Source organism: Choloepus didactylus, chromosome 13 (assembly GCF_015220235.1).
Source record: "Choloepus didactylus isolate mChoDid1 chromosome 13, mChoDid1.pri, whole genome shotgun sequence".
NCBI classification, from domain to species: domain Eukaryota; kingdom Metazoa; phylum Chordata; class Mammalia; order Pilosa; family Megalonychidae; genus Choloepus; species Choloepus didactylus.
In genome coordinates, this window is record NC_051319.1 from 78,296,254 (window position 1) to 78,301,012 (window position 4,759).

Sequence of the window (4,759 nt, forward strand, 5' to 3'; positions counted from 1 at the left end):
GGGACCCTAGCCCAGGAAAGCTGGGCCAGGACTTGATAGACTGGAATTCTTGATAAACTGGGTGGGTCAAAACACCCTTTTTATGATATTATTTTCCATTTCTTCCAAAAAGAATTTCCCACAATTTTCCCTTTAGGTTTTGACATCTTGGGGCACTTATATTTACACTGTAAAGGCAGAGGGATCAGAAATTAGAAAGAAGAAGGGTGAGGCTGGATCCACCAGGAACAGAAGTAACCCAGCCCGTGTTTAGCTTTGAGCCTCTTGGTACCTAAGCAAAAAAGGGTAGTGGGATTGGCTTTGTCTCTCCTTCCAAACTGACATGTTTCTTCTAATCAGAAGTTTTTCTCACTAGGACAAGGCTCTGAGATGAATTTGTCACGTGAGTTCACACTGGATAACATAATGGGTGAATGTTTACAGCCACAGTTATGCAGAAAGCCATTCTGAATCTTTTTTTTTTTTTTTTTAACATGTATGGAGCCATCGCACAGAAAATCTGATCACTATACAGACCCTGTTGGCAGGAACCATCTATTTTAATGTGTGTCACTGGTCTATGATTGCATTGTACTTGTAGCAGATGCAACTGATACTGGGAACAGTCACTCATTCTGAATCTTTGATCAGTGTTTCTTATTTCAATTCCCAGTAAATAGGGAGACCGTCCTTTTCCTTCATAGCTCTTATGGTGATAGTATTGAAACAAACATTTCTGTAACGATTGATCAAAACCTGTTGCTTTTACAAGTTGTAAGCTACCTGAGAGCAAGGCTGAGCCTCTCTTGCTCCAAGGGTTGTCAAGAGGATTTGGTTATGCTGATTGGTTGGGTGCAGCTCACATGTCCACTTTTGAACCAATTGTTTTGTGAGAAGAGTAGCTTAGGGCTATGGTTGGCCAGGCCAGGATCACAGGCAGCATCCCAGAAGGGTGGGAAGATCTCCACCTATCACAAAGAATCACCATTACAATATGTCCCTAAGAATCCTTGCTGTTATCTTGGAGCAACTTTTCTGAGCTGGGCTGGGGACAGGGAAGGGCTTGATTTCCAAAGAAGCCCCTGCCCGGTGAAGGCTCTCAGGGTGCTGTTCCCACCCATCCCAACATGATGGGAGGCATGGGCTCTGTTGGGAGCACCTGAAGTCCATCAGGATTGTTCCCACACTCGTCTTTTGGGGAGAGGTGGGAGGGTTATCAGAAAGTCTGAGGGGAGGCTCAATGATGACTCAGATAGAGGGATGGACCCACAAAGCAAGGGAGGGTCTTCATTTGTATCCCCTTGTTCTCCTTAAGAAGGAGAGAGTTGGAGGCTCTGAAAGTAGAGAGGGCCTGCTAGGATCAGGAAAGATGTTAATGCACTTAAGCATTGATTGTATTGTACTCTGAGCTTCCTGGCAGCCAAAGCAAAAAGTGAAACCATTTGGACATCTCAAGTATTTTTTTATTGCAGACCTTTCAGCACCTGCATGGAATAGTGGAAATAGTCCCCTGGTCTGGGACCCCCTGAACTGGCTACTCTCAGGTCAGCAAAGGTTTGGAGAGCACATATTCTGTGCCCATGATGGCAGAAACACTGAGATGGTTGGCTCCTGCTCTTGTGGGTTGAGCTGAGAAGGTAGACACACAAACCCATTACCATATTTGGGGAACAGTGCTGGAGAGCAAATCTGCAGCCTGGTGTTTAAGGGCCTTGAGTGAAATACTAAGGAGTTGTCTGAAACATTATTTCCACCCCCATCAACAGTTCTCCTGTTTCCCACCCCCATGGGAAAACAGAACATGCAAAGGCTCTGAGGTGAAAGAAAATGTGGTACACTTGAGAATCTGAAAGAAAAGCAGTGTGGCTACAGAATAGATTTGAGGAGGTGAGATTGGTGCAAGTTATTGCACCATAATGTATTCAGCTACTTATCCATCATGTTTATCTGTCTGTCTAACTTTTGACCATGAGCACAGGAGGCCACAGCTTGGTACAGGAAATATGAAGGTGAGAAGTTATGGCCCCTGTCTTTCTGGTGCTGCCCCTTTGGAGGGCCTCAGTTTACCCATGTGTAGGCCTGGCCTATCTCTCCCATCTGCATAGGCTCTTGGAATCAATGCCTCAGCAGCTTCCCCAGGATGTCTGCTTGCTGCATGGAGAGACAGGGTGCTTGGGAGTTGAAGGGGCTCAGTAACTGTTGCAGACAGACGATTCAGGGAGTTGGAGCAGTGAACAGCCTGATCGGAAGCTTTTAAAATAATTACCTCTGCCTGCGCTGGCTGACTGGCTAATGGCAGCCCATTAGTCCTGAGTTGGAAATTCTGAATTGTTTCATGACAATTGAAAACACGATTGGAGGGAGGGAGCTGCCTATAAAATATTCATGTTTCCTTGGTGTTGTGGGGCTGCTCCCCCTCAGCCTGGGAACCCTGGATACACCTGGCTGGTGGCTTTGAAGTGACCACCATTTGTCCTGGAGGTCCTTGGGCTGATCCCGTGTGTAGTGATGGGAATGTGTGTTCGGGCAGGGTTATGAGGTTGGTTTTGGGTCTACATCCCTAGTGCCTCATTCCAAGCTATCTACCCTGCGTCTCACTGCCAGGCCTAAGTGGGGACTTGAGATGTTCTCCTAAGCATCAAAGGCTCATCTGGAGTCAGACTGGGTGTGAATCTCAGCTTTGCCCCCAAGCAGGGTGAGCCTCAGTTTTCTCAGCCATTCAATGGGGATGCTAAGTGGTCTTGCCCCACAGGGCTGCTGCTTGGTAATGACCTATATGTAATGCCTGGCCGTCGGCCATGGGCTCACGAGCTCATCTCGAGTAACCCTTGGCAGGTCTGGGGCATCTCAGAGTTGGTTCTGTGGTAGCTCCCTGGAGCCTTCAGAGACCTTTCTCTTCCGAAAGCAGAGTACTTTGAAGTACTTTATTTTTTCCCTTCTTTGCAAATTCAAAATAAATATTAGTGCTGGGAAGGTGTGTTTTGGCCTGGCAGGTACCTCTAATGGGTGATGTTCCCAGGAATCTTTGTCAGGGACACCCCACATGCCCAGCCCAAGCCTCTGCTCATTGGGGTGAGGGTCTGAGATGGCAGAGGAAGCTTGTGGCTTAAGCCTGCCCTCATAACCCACCCAGGGCAGCAGGAGAAGGACCTCTGCTTCTTGAGTCCGTGACTGTTAGCCACAGTGAGTGGCCCACTTTTCTCACCCTTGGAAGTAGACCAGTTGGGTGGTATTTGCCCATGTTATAGATGAGGCCATATGTTATTCCTTCATTCAACAGGCGGTTAAGCAGTCATGCCATGTGCTGGCACTGGGTGGGTTGCTGAAGACCCATGGGTGGTGGACAATCCCAGTCCAATCCCTCTTGGAGGACTGGATCTAAAGATGAACGCCTCCTTAGAAGTGGGGCAGGCTGGGAGCCATGGGAGCACACAACAGGGGCAACAAACCTAACCCAGGAATCAGGACAGGCTTCCCAGAGGAAGTGACCTTCCTGCTGAGCCCTGAGGAGGAACAGGTATTTTTCTGGGGCTGGAATGGAAGCAGGACTCTGGGACAAGGCTAGTAAAGGGCAGGGTCAGTCTCAGTGTTCTTATCCACCTGGGGCTGGGGACACATCACCCTGTGCCATAAGGTCCAACCTGAAGGGGCCACCAACTAACCCTACAAGGGCCTCCATAGCTCCAAGGTGTGGATTCCTTGCCTGTGAGCCTCTTTGGGCCTTTTTCTCTTCACCTGAAAAAGAAGAAGTTGGATTCCTTCTAACAGTAGGTCACAGTTTTCAAATGAAATCTTACTATGACTCCTAAATAGATAAATGCAGCAGTGCTCTGGTTGAAGGGTAGGTGTACATAGAGGCTCATCTACTCTTCCCCACATTGCTTTCTGGCCCTACCAACCCTGATGACCCCAGGGCTCCCTGGGGCACAGTTCACCAGCCGCAGCGTAAGGAGCCATGCCGAGGGGCTGTCCAGTCCAGATGCTCGGGTGGCCAAGGTGGTCTTACCTCTCTTTCCTGACGAAAGGACCACATACGTTCACTGTTTCTTGCCCCATTTTAATTTCCCATTAGCCTTGTGATTCAAGTCAGCAAGCATCCTATTGGATTTAAATGGTTTTGAGCACTAAGCAGTATGCTAGGACTGTGCTGACCTCTTCATATCAGCTCATTGCAGTCAGCTTTTTGGCCCATTTTACAGATGAGGAACTCAAGTTGAGAGAGGCTCAGTGACTTGCCCAAGATCACCAATAATGATAATAATCATTTTAGCTCCCACGGATTACCCACCCAGGTGTGCACCAGGCCCTTTGCACCTCTTCTTGTGCATTATCTTCTTTAGTTCTCAAAGCAACTCTTTAAAGGAGGGACTGTTTTGATTCCCAAAGATCAAAGAAATCAAGGCTCAGAGAGGTGAAGGAGCTCTGTGTCCACAGCCTGTCCCTCTCTCCTGCCCTTTGAGGCAGCTACACCTGTGGCCTCCAGGCAAATGAGTTCCCCTCTGTGTTCCCACACAGTGTATAGTTAGGGAAACCGAGGCCCTGAGACTCACCTCCCTCAGAATGTCTCTGCCCTCTAGGGCCTCCATCTGGCATGGGTCTCCGTCTGTCTCCTCTCTGGCGTGGCCTATGAAATCAGAGTCTGGCGTCTCCCCAGAGCATGCCTCTCTGGGGCTTGTCTGCCCACCCGGCAGCGTGGATCAGGGCACACTGACCTCAGCTGGCTGGGAGGGGCCATTTGGGAATCCAGGACACAGGGAGGGGCCAGCCCCTCCCACGGAGC

The 4,759-nt window shown here is 49.1% G+C and overlaps 1 non-coding gene across 1 annotated transcript; it reads right to left on the reverse strand.

The window, feature by feature from the left end:
• Positions 1-472: 472 nt before the first annotated feature.
• LOC119508604 lies at positions 473-609 on the reverse strand. Its single transcript, XR_005211508.1, has one exon.
• Positions 610-4,759: the final 4,150 nt, after the last annotated feature.